Raw genomic sequence first — 14,619 nt, forward strand, 5'->3', positions numbered from 1 at the left:
GACACTGTACGAGCATATAGTCAGAGACAATCCCTGTCCTGAAGAGCTTACAGTCCAAGTAGACAAGACGAGGGATAAGGAAAAAAGAGGTGCAGAGAGATTAAGTGACTTGCCCAAGCTCGTATAGTTGGGCAGAGGCAGGAATAGACCGCACAGTCTCCTGAGTCCTAATCCAGTGCCCTAGACCATGCTGCTTTCTCGAATAGATGAGAAATGACTGCTCAAGATGAGGGACAGCTGCATGTATCCATAAAGGAAGGAAGTAAATGACAAGAGCAAAGGGAGGAACTGGTCCACATGAGCAGGTTGTAAACATTGGGCTCTGTTTCCAGATATAAGGTCCTTACTAAACTGTCTGAATCCTCCGCTGGAGGCTCAGGTCGGCCCTTAGGAATATAGTGTGGCCATTTATGTGCTTAAAAGCTGATCTGCATTTCCCCATATGACATTCCTGACTCCTGTTAAGGTTCCCAGCCAAATTCTTCACTGACCAAAGTGGGTGAAACCCAATTAACTTCAGTGGCATTGGAAATTGGGTTTCCTTTCTCTCCAGATGAGTTGGACCAAATTCTCTTGTTTAAACTGCTGCAACAATATTAATGTCCGTGAAGTAGCCTGGGTGCAAGTGAGGGTAGGTTATGAGGGGGTAGGTCATGCTCTTGGTCCATGGACACTTACTCAATAGATATCTTAAGGCTTATTGGCCTTGGCTCTCTTGCAAGGGGGTTATTTGCACATTGCTAAATGGCTCTCATATCATTTCTGCAATGACAGGCCCAAGCAAGATAGTTTTTGCGTCATCCCACAATCGGATCTTGTCTTTCCCTCTTTCTTACCCTCACATACCCAGTTGCATATGACCTATGTGCTGTACCTCAGCGTGATAATGTGGACAGAATATAATGATACATTTCCACCCCTTTGGGGCTCCACAGCCAAAGAAGAACTAGTAGTGATTATAGATCGTCCCCACATCTAGACCCATGGCATTTGCCATACTCCCTGCCTTTGGCCTCTCTGCGTCTGGCTCAGAGCTAAGCCCTGCCTGGAGCTAGGAATTACGGCCTCACCCCCATCACCAGCACATCACTCCCCAGGATCAGTCTGGAGCCTGGCCACCTCCACTGAATTCCCTAGAGCCATTCCCCCAGCTGCCCCTCCCCCAGCTCCATCACTTCTTCTAGGTGCGCCCTGCCATCCACCTCCTGGCACCTCTGCTCCCCTCCAGGAGAAAGCACCAGCATGATGCTAGCTCTGCAGGCCAACGTACTTGAGCACATACAAAGTTACTGGCCCTTCTCTAGGCCCTGCCAAAGCGCCTTGTGGACATTCATACCAGGAGCCCCACCGCCCCCTATGGGACTGGTGAGTGTCACTCTGACGTACCAGGCCCACGTGGCGGACTGAGTGTGTGTAAAACAGGCCATAGGCCAAAGCCAACCAGAGAATGTCTTGCCTACAGAGAAGGAAAGAAGGGGCATCCTGGCCTTCTTGTGCTCAGTCCATCTGTCCAGATGGAATTCAGTGTCAGATCAAACATAGGACAAGCACCTGCCAGAAGGGGAATGGAGAGCTCAGCGGAGAGGCTATGTTGGCAAATGTAGCCAGTGGCAGAACTGTCCCAGGGCCAAATGATATGCCTTCAAGTGAACAAGGGGGTGTCAGGGCGAGTGGGGGAAAGCCTCTCTCCTGCCATTCCACCTAGTTAGTTTGCCAGAGGGCTACTTGCTAAAGCTAGGGGAGTCACAGTCCTTCTGCCCTTCTGGTTCCTAGTTGGTGATTTGAGCCTTCCCACCCTGTCTGCTTCCCCAGGTCAAGCACCTGCTCCTTGTACCCAGAGAGCTGACCAGATTCCTCTTCGGAGTGTCCTACAATAAATATTTGTGGTACCATCACTATTTACATTCAAAATAAAGAACATTAAAGTCAGCTGGAGTGGGGCTTTAAGCAGGACCCAATGGCTCAGGTCTTCCCCCATTATCCGCAGCATAACATTAATATCCCTGGCTTTCTCCAATGCAAACAGGCGCTCCACCACTTGTATCTTCTCCATAAGCCATAGGTGTTCCCACCACTCCTAAACACACTGAGCCAAAGCAAGACCAGAATGGCTCTAGCGCACAAGTTCGGTAGATCCGACTGCGCCACTCAGTTCTCCAGGGTTTTCTACCAACCAGTTTAAAACGGAAACAAACCAAAGAAAGAAGCAGCTGCATGACCTGGTATAACCCCGATCCTTGAGAGAAGCGAACAGTAATCAAGTATCTGCTCAGGTTCTTCCCAGCTCTTTTTAAATTCAAAGAAAGCCTAGTTTTTCTTCAGACATACTTCTCAGCAATCACACCGGGCTTCCTCCCACCCAAAGCGATGTTGACCAAGTTTTGAGCATATGAAATGAGTGTCTGGAAACTGACCTTAACTTTCTCAGGGCTGGAGGAAAGAGATTCTCTATCGAGCATTTGGGTTCTGGTGTTTCTTGCCATTTCAGCACCAAATGATCGGACAGCGACCTTTTCACCTTCAGGGAAATGCAAACAAGGAAAGTTCCTTCCATCGACCTCCTAGCCAGTAAAGCCTCGATATTGGGTGGGGGGAGGTAACTTCATTATCTAACGTGTTTATATGGTAGACAAATACACGGATATTGCATCAGTTAGTATGTTTCTAAACGGACCTAACTGGCTGTAGATATAGTTTAATTACCATATGGTAACACCTTTCCCCCCTGTTTCTGAACTTTACTTTTTAACAGAGTTAACCTTCCTTTCTTTTAATCGGAGAGTCTTTCTTTCCCTTTCAATGAGATATATTGCCCCAATGCCACACGCAAGATTTAATAACCATTCGATTTCATTTTAAACGCGAATTTGTGTGTTGCTCGTTCTAGTGGGTTTTTTTTAATAACATGTTACATTAATTATTTTTGGTTAGTGTATTTAACTTATTTTTAAGTGAAAGGTGCATCAGAAAACCCCCTACCTTTACTATGAATCGAAATCTCTGCCTTACACATGAGTCATTTCTTATATTCTTTTTCACTAAGTTGTTCTATGTTTAAAAATGGTTTATTACGGCTGTGCTAATTTTTCCGGTCGGTCTTTTTAATAGAAATCCGGTTGTAGTTTATGAGCGGGTCTTTTCCTGAATGTTTAGGACCGAATTCAAAGCTTTTAAAAATATTCCTCCAGCAATATTAAAATATCTCACGATTTTCCCCTCACTTAGAAGTGACTCTTTGACACACAATATTGGAAAAATAAACGGAGGGTGCGATTTTTGCGCAATATACAGCGACTCGAGTGGTGAGAGACAATCCGAGCAGTCAGTTCGGCCATCCGTTTTCTTTGCTTATCCTAGGAACTCTTGATGGGGATTTGGTTAAAATTCATCTGCCTTTGAAAACTTTATTCCTGTCCCAATTAAATGATTTCATGTTACGTTTATTAAAATAACTACCGGGACTATCCTAAAGATCTTTGTTTCTCGGAGGAAAGGGAATGCGTCGCAATAATGAAGCGGGGACCCTACGAAATAAATTAAAGTACAGCCCAGAAGTGTGTGTCTAGCTCTTAGTTTGTAACAAATATGCAGCCTCGGTTGGGTCCTTTCTGGATTCAGGGATCCATTTTTGCAGAGGAATTCAACCTAGACACACGAACTCCTTTCAGGGGGTGGCATTTCGGATTTGGGCATCCGGCTCTGCCGCCTAATTTCCGCCTGGAACGAATTTAACATCTTCTCGAGACGCCGCTGCCTATTGCGGATCTGGGCTGCGAGCCTCTGGGCAGAGGAAGGACAGTTGAATAAAGGCTCATCCCCTGGGTCCTGCCCACAGCCGGGGAAGGGATAGAATTTGGGGGCGGGGGGTCGGGGTCAGACGGATAGGTCTTTAATGTGGGTGCCGGCACGGCGCTTTTAGGAAATGATTATACCTTTTGGAACGGCTGGGAGACTGGGGGCAGGGGGGGTATATTAGGATCATTATTTATCATGGCGCCTTTGCTGCAGATCAGCACAGCTGAGCTTTGCTTTCTTATCCAACTCCGGAGGAAATCTATTTTGAAGCTCTAGAGAATGAATCTTTTCTAGCCCTCCTTTCTCACTCAACATAATTCTCCCCAGTGCATGGAGCTCGCGTTGCCCCTGTTTCTCACAGGAAAGAGGAGCAAGCCGGGAACAACTGTGTAGACAGGAAAAATAAAACGAGCTCCGGGAGTAATTTATCCCGTGCAAAGTCCTTTGCTACCTTTGGGGCAGCTGGAAAGAAGGTTTAGGAGGAAGACAGTGGCTCGTGGATCTCTTTGGGTTTGGCTTTCCTCTGTCACTGGTGTCTCTTGCTTGTGACTAACGTTTTTGTGGCGCACCTGTGTGCTGTGTACCTGGATACCCTACACAGCCTCCATCATTGTTACTTGATAATTATAGTATTGCTAGCAGGATAAGCAATGCAATTCCGAACGTGTATTTTATTGGTGCCCAGGTCAGTTTGCCCGTTTATAAACAGGAAGAAGGCAGGAAATGCCAACGCTCGCTCGAAGCGCCCTTAATCCAGCCACCGCGCGCGGCGGGCATGCCCGGAAATGCCCTTCACTTCGGATCAGTCCTCAAAACGCCCCCAGATGTATCACCTGGGCCAGGGGCGGCTGCGGCGCGTCCCCTCGGGCCCTTCTGCGACCTTTGCCACTGCAGCCCCGTGGATCAGTAAAGGCAGAAAGGGGGGAGAAAAGCCACGCTGTGCGGTGGTGGGTTTGCACAACTCAGCCTTGGCTCTCCCCTCCGGAGTCTGAAATTGCTCCACTCCGTAGAGATGGCAGAGACGAACCCGGGTAATTGCTCATTTCCCTGGACGGCGGGCAGTAAAGGGACTGAATAACCCTAATCGGAACGGTTTACGGGGGTGACATTTTAATAGTGCCGTTACTTCGTTTCCCCAAGAAGTGATCGGGCCAGTGTCTCCTCGCGGGACAGCTCAGTTTGGCCCAGTTGGAGCCGGGTAGATTGGAGTTATTTGCGCCTCTGAGAGCCCTTCTTTGGTTTGAAAAAGCCTGCGGCCAAAGAGAGATGTCCCTGCTCCCCTACCAAAGTGAAATGACTTAGAAATTGAAGGGGGTTTGCTGGCACTGCGCGTCTGGGGCACGGACAGTCTGGACACAAAGCAGGGTGTGAGGGGGAAGCTAATTCCGGGGATGGAACTGAGAAAGCGGAGTTGTTAGATACAAAATCTTTTGCTCAGCAAGTTGCCATTCACCGGCGGAGCATCGCTCCCCTCGCGGCTGCATTAGTCAAGCATCTCCCTCTTGCTATCTTCTGAAGTGTAGCCAGTCCCCGGGGTGCACCTCTTCCCCTCTTCAGGGAGATGAGGGCTGGGCTCCTCTATCTTTTCTTGGGAGCCTGCTGACAGTGTTCACTGGACCCGCATTTTGCTCACACTGTCTCTCTCTCATAGACTTCAAAGCTCCTTCCTCGCTCTGCCAGCTCCGGTCTGCGCTCCAGAGGCGAAGCAGAAGCCAGCGTGGGCGGTGGATGTATTTTCATACAGTGGGAGACTGACTAGCCCCGACGAGATGGGGAAATAGTACCCCTGTAGATCCCCTGGCGAGCATGACAGAGGGGTGGGAGATGCGCCTTCTTTCTAAAAATGTCCCACGAGGCGGTCCTGCCGCAAAGATCCCACCGCTAAGACCAGATCCTGCAACGATTTCCGCGCTGTGCTTAATGCGGCGCGCCCGGCCATCGTTGAACTGGGTCGAACTACGCGGGGTAGTGAAGCTGAGCACGTCTGTGCAGGACCGGGGCCTCAGCAAAGGCTGGAACGATTGAATTGTAATAAGCAGCTCTCTGCCCTGTGCCTGGCCCCAGCCCCGGCTCGGAGGCATCAGGCTCGGAGCTGGGCTGGAGCGGGGAGGACGGGGAGGCAGGAGAAGCCAGCGGGGGTCCTTAGACAGCAGCCCATTCCCGGGCAGGTCAAGCGCGCCCTGCCCGGTGTGTCATTCCCGAGCTGTCCCGCCTCTCCCGCCAGGCAGAGGGGTAATAGTGCGGGCACCTGCGGATCACAGAGTGGCGGGGAGACTTTTTTCATAATTACGAGGAACAAACTTTGTAGCTGCCTCTGGCTGTGATTAAATCCCGGGCCCCCTGCGGCGTGTCCCGTCCCCCCGCGCCCACCCCCAGGCGGGGCCTGGTCATTAGCCCTTGTCCCCGCTGGGAACAGGCCCCCGTTGCAGGGGGAGCGCTGCCAGCAAAGGCTGCCCGCGGCCACCGCGCCAAAGTAGCCAGCGCACTGGGCGGCCTCGGGAGCGCAGGTGCTGAGCCAGGGCCTCCAGCCTCCCTGCTGCGCTCCACCCTGGCACAGCAAAACAGGGCTCTGCGCTGTTCTGAGAGCGCAAGCGGAGGAAGGGGCGGAGATGGGGGGCGAGCAGAGCAGGGGAAGAGCAGGAACAAGAGAGGCCCAGAGAGAACCCCAGGCGCCAGGGAACCCCAGGCGGGAGCGGCTGGCAGCAGGCGTCTCTCCCCACCCCAGCCGCAGAGCTGCGCATTCCCAGAGCTCTCTTGGTGACCAGGGAGCCTCTCTCCTTTCCGGGGAGTCTGTCAAGAGCCGCCTGCCCTGGTGCCAAACGCTGCAGCAAAGCCCAGGCTGGGAAAGGCAGGGAAGGGGGCAGGGGAAGGTCCTGACACTCGTTAGCAGGAGTCACTGGGCTCCCTGCAGCAGGCCTTGCCCCCCAGCAGGGTGATAAAACGCGTCGCGGATTTTGACCTTCAAACCACAAAAGGGGGAAGCTTTGGAAGGCGGACGGCAGGGATCGGCTTTAGCTAATCCACCGTGTAAACCCGGCTCCTTTGTGCGCGTTACAGGAGCTGCCAGCGCTGCCGCTTTCTGCCTCCCGCTCCGCTTCCCGGGTCCTGCCCACACAACATTCACCTGCTTAGGTAGCTCCCGCAGTGACACCGTCAGCCGGGGCCCGCACAGGTACAGAGCACACGCACGCACCGCGCCATGCATGTCTACACGCGCAGACACGCCCGTGTGCGGACACGTCGGTCGGGCGAGGTTCCTGCCCCACTCACTCAGACCTCTCCAGCAGGCCAACATATGTAGCCTCTGGCACGCCCAGGTGTGGAGTCATCGACACCTGGAGCAGGCTGGCGCCCCCGGGCTCTCACACGGGCGCGCGCCCTTTTGCAGGCGTTGCGGGGCTGCTTGCCCAGCTCTGATGGGGACTCTCCCTGGAGAGCGAGGGTCAGATCCCTGGCAGCAGTTGGCAGGGGGGAGAGCGGGCAGGGCTGGACGTGTCTGATTCCAGAGGCTGGATTAGCTCACCCCAGAGCCTGAAATCCGGCTTTGATCCGTTTTAAAGCGCCTTCCCCACACACCTGGTTGTCCACTTGTCCATCTAATTCCCCACCCTCCCCGACTCTGCGAAGCACCAAAGCCCCCTCTTCACCTTTTTGACCTTCCCGTTGAAATAGCAACGGCCAGCTAACCCCAGCCCTCTGCAGAGTCTCCTCGCCCCTGTCCACGGGGCACCATGGCTGCAGGACCCCTGCATGGAGCGAAGCTTTTATTAGAGAGCCAAGTGCATTCCAGCCCCACCGCGGCTCGGGGAAGTAGCCTTCCTGACTAAAGCTGCCTAGACAAATGGGCAGCCCCGCACCCGTGTGTACCGGGGCCACACCTTGTAAATAACCTCCCCGAGCCCCATGTAAGCTCCGGTCTATACAAAGTGCAATGACATATATAAACAAAATGCTAATTTCAAGAAAGGCAGGGCTGCCCGTCCATGCAGAAAATTAAAGCTGACATCGAGTTTAATTAAACAAAACAACCAGACTCAGAGTTGAATCTGAAAGTTAGATTATAGCAGTTGGGAGAGCAGGAATCAGCAAAGCCTTGGGTACTATCTGATCATAAATCTTCAGTGCCCACTCCCTTATCTACAGGAACAATCAGCTGGAACAGGGCGGCCTTCTGGCCAGCCTTGCCCTCTGTAGTAAGTGCCGCGGCCAGCCAATGGCTTCAGATAGTCACGGTGCCCGTATGACAATGTGTTGGTGTGAATTCCAAACAGCAACAGCCTCTGACTAAATAAACCGTGAGTAAAACCCCAGCTCTGGCCCTTTTGAAACAGAACAACGCCAATAAGTTGTCTTCAGGTGAGACTCCAGACGCACCGTGTCCACACTCCCGCAGCCGGTCGAAGGCGAAGTGGGGGGCTCTGTATTTACATAGACCGATATAAGGTTGGTGTGCAATTAGCGAGGTATTCGGATTATAGGGAATTGCTGAATTCTATCTATTTTGCATGATGGGTGAAAAAGAATTCGGCTGAATAACCCTCAAGAAGTAAGCCACACACACTCGTGTTTGTGTGAACACTGTCACACACACGGGGACCCGCGCGCGCACGCACACACATATGCGCGCGCGTGTGTATTTTTGCATGTTACAAATAATTCGACTGAATATCCCATGGAAAATAAACTACAGATTTCTGTGTTTGCTAGGGCTCTGTGTCTGTATGTATGCACACCGCTAGATGATATGTCTGTGACAGTGTACACAGACACAAAGTCCTGGCACATACGCTATGTTGCGACTCACTTGCCAAGCCATATGCAGGTGAATTCTTTTTAACATATCATACAAAAATGTCCATACAAGCACGCACACACATTATACCTCTCTCACACTAGGATTAACGAATACAAAATTAGGTAGTTTACATTCCAGGGATTATTCGGCTGCTTTCTTTTAAATCGATCATGCAAAATATCTCTCTGCACTTACCAATATTTTGTAAGCGCATATTTTGCATGACCTTTCAAAGAATTCAACTCCCCGACATCTCCTGGGTACACGGAGACACCCTAATAATTCCTGCATTGGAGGAATGGTGGATAAGAAACTCTCGTAGTTTTCTCTCCCTCTCTTTCTCTGAACACAAAGCATGAAGCACCAAACAGACTGGAGTGAAGAGCCCGGCATTTCCCTGACTCTTCTTCGCTGTGTCAAAGTGAGAGTGAGAGGTAGGAAAGGGGCAGCCCTTTTCCCCCCGCATCGCTATGTGCGTTTTCCTTTCCTATTTCTGCTCACAGAGCTGGGAGTACTACAGAGGACTGGAAAGCCTTTCTGCGTCACAGCCAGCTACCACGGGGCATCGGTTTTCCCGCTACAAGGACTAAACGTTATTTTTAAACGCCCTGCCCTCTTTGCAAGGCCTCTGAAGGGAAGCAGAGACCAAGTCCGGCCGTCACAGGCTTCCTTGGGATTTCTTTCACCCTTCCTCAAAAAAGAGATGGGACAATGGGCTCGATCTTGCACTGTCCACGTGTCCCAGTGAAGCCCGTAGCACTTCTCTGGCTCACGAGCAGAGAAATCTGATTCGGTGGAAGGGGGCAGGCGAAAGGATCAGGAGCCCCAGCTGATTTCTGTAGGAGTGTTGCCTGATGAAAGGAGGACAGGTCTGAGCCCTTTAACCTGCCGGGACTTCCCAGCGGCAGCGACTTGCTTTTTAACGGGGGCTAATCTAGGGTGAGCCTCGAGTTTCCTTCATTTTACTCCTTTGGAAACTCCCCCGGGGCTGTCAAATTGCCCAGGTTGACTATGAAGCGAATTCGAGGGGGGGCATGGTCAGATTTCTAAGGGGTGTGTGTGTTCAGTGTGTGCTCCAGTGTCCTCTACTTTCTTGCACTCAGGCATACCCGTCTGCGCCCTCGGATCAGTACGAACTCGCTCTGAACCGCGTTTGGAGCATGCCGAGAGGAGCAAGCCAGCAGTACAGGAGGAAATGTCCCTTCTCCCGGTGTTCTCCCGCGCACGATGTAGGGAGCCCGGCGCAGGGCTGAGGGCGGGCTGGCTTGTTTGGAGTAAGTCCCTCCCTGTTGCTCCTTTCAGGGCAACTTGATCTCTCTACCTGCCGCGAACAGCGATCCGGACTCACTCCGAATGCTCCTGCTCGCCCGAAGATTTAAACCAGCCGTTGAATATAATAGTCCCTGCATGGCTGCCAAAACAAAAACCTAAGAGGTTTCCTGCCCACTTTTGTTGGGAACCCAATTCCCAGGGAGACTCTAAAAGAACAGGATTTCAATTTTTAAAAATCAAGGGGATTTAAAAACACTGCCACGCTGAGTTGCCAGGGAGTCATTTGCAGTCCAGCTTTCTGGGGCTTTATCCCTGACATTTAAATAACCGAATCACTAAGGTCTCATCAGCAGTAAGGATATTTGGATATTTCAGGTCTCATCAGCAGTTTGGATATTTAAGGTTTCACTCCGGTCTGCACTTGGATGAGAATAAACGTGAGGGTGGAAGTCAGGGACTGGGGTATCCCAAAGATGCAGCCCCTCGGAGCTGTGAGCCCCTCGGAATCCTCCCCCAGTTCCTTTCTCGAAGGGATCAATAACCAGGAACTGCGAGGTTGCCAAAATGTGCAAAAGTCAAAGCAGAGTGCCCCACTTCCAGCATCTGGAAGCCATAAGTGAAAGTGGGTTGGAGCGAATGTTTTCAACTCACATGTAAGATGCTGCCCCCTCCCCTCAAAGGGCAGGGGAGCGAATTTCTTATTTCACCTGTTAATGATTTGTCACGTAGAAATGGATAGAGACTCTGCAGAGAGGCTGCAATTGCTGAATTGGGAGTTTTATCCACCAGTTGGATGAACGTGTATTGTCCGCTGTGTGTTTATTTTATCCTGAGTGGTCAGATCCTGTCAAACTTCTGGAAGCGCCTCTAAATGTTATTCCTCAATAATCCACAACAGCCGCTTTATCCCTCCCTGCTTTCAGATCAGAGAACAGCACTCCTCGGATGAGGCAAAAACAATACCCGCTCCAGGAACAAAAACAAACACACACACAGAAACAAAACCCGGGAAAAAACAAAGGAACACAAGACGGTGTGAGGATGTGGACGGAAGAGAGAGATTTTTTTGTCCAGAGACGCAACGATTTGTCAGATGTTGGTGGACAGAGAAAACAATCATTGCACGTATTAAAGAAAATAAGAAATATTATCCTGATCCTTCCATCCTCAGTGGTGTGAAGTAATCCTTGCTGGGGTGATTCGTCCCATTGATTTAAACAGAAATATTAGCGTGCGTAAGGACTGCGCACAGGAAAGGTGCAAGTTCAAGTGTTAAATGGTTCACATGATGGCATTTTAATAGAGATTTGGGGCATGGAAGGGTATCGTTTTTGCATCGAGCTGGCTTTAGGGCCCTGCACAGAGCTTGTGTGTGCCCGTGCATTCTGCATCGCAGGGGTTCTATCTTATTCTCTTGGAAATTATATATACACTTTTCTAAAATAATACCATGCATCAAACCGCGAGAGATGAAATTCTTAAGATAAGTGGGTTTCTATTTGTACATTTCGGGGGCACACAGCACATTCGAATATGAGAAACCAAATGGTGATCATACAAAAATGCTATTGACAGGGCAGCCAACAGAAATCCAAGCTGTAGCTTGCTTAATATTAAATCTTGGGTGACATTGATTTACCTCCCCCCCCCCAACGGCAGATCGCAAACCGTGATTTAGGCTTTTTTCTTCTTCTGAGTGTTTATATAGATACATAAAGTTGCACTGAGGTTTGACGTGGCAGAGATCGCTTCTATCGCCCACTTTATCCACTGCAGCAGGCTGTAAATCTCACCGGGCCTTAGAATGGCAGGGGGAATGTTAGTAGAAGGGGGGTTTCCCCTTCATGCTTTTCTGTCGTTTGATTTGGGGTGCAGTCTTTTTGGCCAGCGGTCCGCAGAGGTGTGACTCCTTTCCACACTGACAGGTAGATAGGGTGTCGGCTGATCGGGGGAGAAAAGTGAGACAGTGAGCTCATGAAACGTCGTCTTTGAAGGATATTTGTAATAACATAACCAGAAAATGAATGTCATATTTTTGCTCCAATGAATTGGATTTCCTGAAATATTGTCTCGGTAATGATGCCTCTAGGCTCCTCTGGATTAGATAGCTCTCCAACCACATCAAGAAGGCTAATTATCCCCAAACCACTCTCCCACATTTTCGCATCTTTTTATTTTATGCTTCTGAAATCTTTGCCCAGCGCTCGCTCGCTCTCCCCGCCCCCCGCCCCTTAGATGGTTTCCCTGCTTTTCAGGCTGTTTTTAGTAGCAGGCTCCGACTGTTCTGTGAACCACACGGCGCAGGTGTGAGGGTGCGGCGGGGAGGCTGGACGCTGGTCCCCAATCTCTAGGAAAACCTCCGAGACCTTAGGGCAAATGGGTCGGGAAGTAAGGGAGCGCTCCTGCAATGCTGACAAGGGGGGATTCGACACCCGGGGTGTTGTGTTGTGTAGTGACGGGGCCTCTCTCACAGTGCGTTACCCCTTGCGGGGTTGCCCGGTTTCGGTATCAAAAGCTGGCTCCTCCTCAGCCTCCGTCTGATCTTTGCTCATCAGCAGATTCCCCTGGTGCTACAGTCAGAGATGCCCTGACCCCGCTGGCGAGGCGTGGTCACCCATCACCGTGGTACCTGAGCGCCATTCCTACAACAGGGCAGAAACCCGAGCTGTCTCAGTCTAGTTTCCTGCCCCGTGGGCTGGAAGGTGAGCCAGGCACGTTACCCTGGCTGGGGCCTAATCCCTCTGCTATCCAACGGGTCCCTCCCGTTTCGCCGAGAGCTGGTCCGCGCAGGGCTCTCCCTGCAGTTCTCCTAGTGTGTTCCTGGCCGGGCAGGAGCCAGGTTTGAAAGGACCCCAGAGAGGAGGCCTTCTCTGGAGCCCTGGGGTTGCCTCGTGTAAACTGAAGGTGCAGGAGGAGCATCGGGGAACGTAGTGCTGGTGAAAAGAGCCAGAAGGAGAGTCCTGAAGTTCCCAGTTCAGAGCAGATGGGACCCGCCAAGCTCCCTCCACCCCTACCAATGTGCTACGCGGCGCATTTGGGCCCGGATCCTGCAAGCACTGGTTCACTGCTTGGCTTTATTCTCCTGACTAGTCCGTTTGACTTCTATAGGACTAGTGGTGTAGGTAGAGCTGAACGCGGAAGTAAGTGTTTGCAGGATTGGGACCTAGACATGACCCCCTTCTAGGGCTCAGAGGGGAGGTCAGTCTCCATCGCCGCTTCTTAGCCCCTAAACTCCGATTGCCCAGGAGGGTGCCAGCTGTGGGACTGGTTTTGTAACATGAACACCTCCCTAGTTTATATCCCCTTTTCAGGTGGTCTGTGATAGCCCTTTCGGTCTGTAGGTTCCGTCTCAGACAACTCCTATTCTGAGGGTGAGGACACCCCAACTGCAGAGCTATTGCATTAGTGCCTTCGAAAGACCCCTGTATAATGCAACTCCGATAAGACGATTTTTCCTGTAACCCACCTGAGGTTAGTCACATCTCCCGCAAGCGCCCTGCAAGAAATATCAAACAGGGACGGGGAAACCACGCTTTTCCAACCCTGAAACAGGTCCGAACTGCAAAGTAAGGGATAAGGACCTGTCGAGGTTTACACTGGACTGCTAAAAGAGTGTAACTGTGCAGGCCAATGCAAGGGATTCAGCCCGCCATGCCCCTCACAGCCCGGCAAACGACTGATGAATCTGACGGTTGAGTTTGGTTCCCCTGCACTGTTCTTTTGCCTGCTAGTTACCACGTGTGTGGTTCTGCTAAGGGACCTATGGGGCGCCATAGGGAACTATTTCATTGGCATCTTAGCATGACAGGAGGCCGTAGAGGGAGTCCAGGCTAACGCAGTAGTGACTAGCCCCGACAGAGGGTGTCATGGAGAGCGCCTGGCTCCCCTGCAGTTGCGTTGCCCGTGTTGAGACTTGCTAGCCAGGCTGGTTCCTGCTTTGTGACCCCAGCTCCCTGGCACCCGCGCGGGCGCAAGCCCGTGCCGAGTACCTGGGGGGTTCGGGGAGCAGAGCACCTAGGCCGGGTCTCGCCGATCGCACGCTGCCGGCGCGCTCTCGACAGGAACATAAGATGAGCCCCGACGGGCGCTGCTTTCCCAGGATCGGGGCCCGCTGGAGCCGGAGCCACGCGCCTCTCCTACTGGGCTCCCCGCCGCCCCCTGCCCCTGCCCGTGGGACTCGCTGGCAGGCTCTCAGCAATGCCAACTCCCCCGGCCAAGCGGCTCTAGGGCAGGCGCGCAGAGCCCCTTCTCCTGCCAGCCTGGGAGCCAGGCCGGGCTTGTCTGCTCGCTCCTGGGCGAGGGCGAGATCCAGCCTCGCCTGTGCGCTCAGCCAGCGCCCCGGCCGGTCCCGGCTGCCTCGGGCGTCCGCTGGCCCATCCACTGCGGCACGGACGGGGCAGGGCCCTGGCTGGGGAGTGGGCGAAGGGGGGTCTGCTCGCCCTCCCGGGTCAGCTCCCTTTGGGCCTCTAGAGGGCGGTGTACGGACAGTTATGGAGAAATGCCGGGTTTACGCTGTCTCCAGCGCGGCGCGCAGCCTGGGGCAGCTCCTCCGTGCGGAGCTCTGCCCCGGGTGCTACCTGCGAGCCCTGAAAGCTCCCAAACCGGGAAGGTGGGACCGTGACAGGTCCCCGCCAGGATAGCACGTGCCCTCGTCCTCCCCCCACCGCTGTGGGCCGGCCCCCAGGGAACGGCGAAGGCCCTGAAAAACCAGAGCAGAGCTGGCTCCGCTGGGGGTATGGCCGGGCAAGGAGGGCACC

The 14,619-nt window shown here is 52.5% G+C and overlaps 2 long non-coding RNA genes across 2 annotated transcripts in view; one reads left to right on the forward strand and one right to left on the reverse strand.

Annotated features, from left to right (window-relative positions):
- Window positions 1–14,619, reverse strand: part of LOC125643737 (uncharacterized) — a 73,634-nt gene that overhangs the window by 19,912 nt on the left and 39,103 nt on the right. The gene's annotated exons all lie outside the window — the stretch shown is intronic.
- LOC142073414 (uncharacterized) lies at window positions 8,856–11,600 on the forward strand. The gene is made up of 2 exons (XR_012670287.1): window positions 8,856–9,529; window positions 10,786–11,600. It is a non-coding gene; the product is annotated as an uncharacterized LOC142073414 (long non-coding RNA).

The sequence above is a fragment of the Caretta caretta genome, chromosome 10 (assembly GCF_965140235.1).
Source record: "Caretta caretta isolate rCarCar2 chromosome 10, rCarCar1.hap1, whole genome shotgun sequence".
NCBI classification, from domain to species: Eukaryota; Metazoa; Chordata; order Testudines; family Cheloniidae; genus Caretta; species Caretta caretta.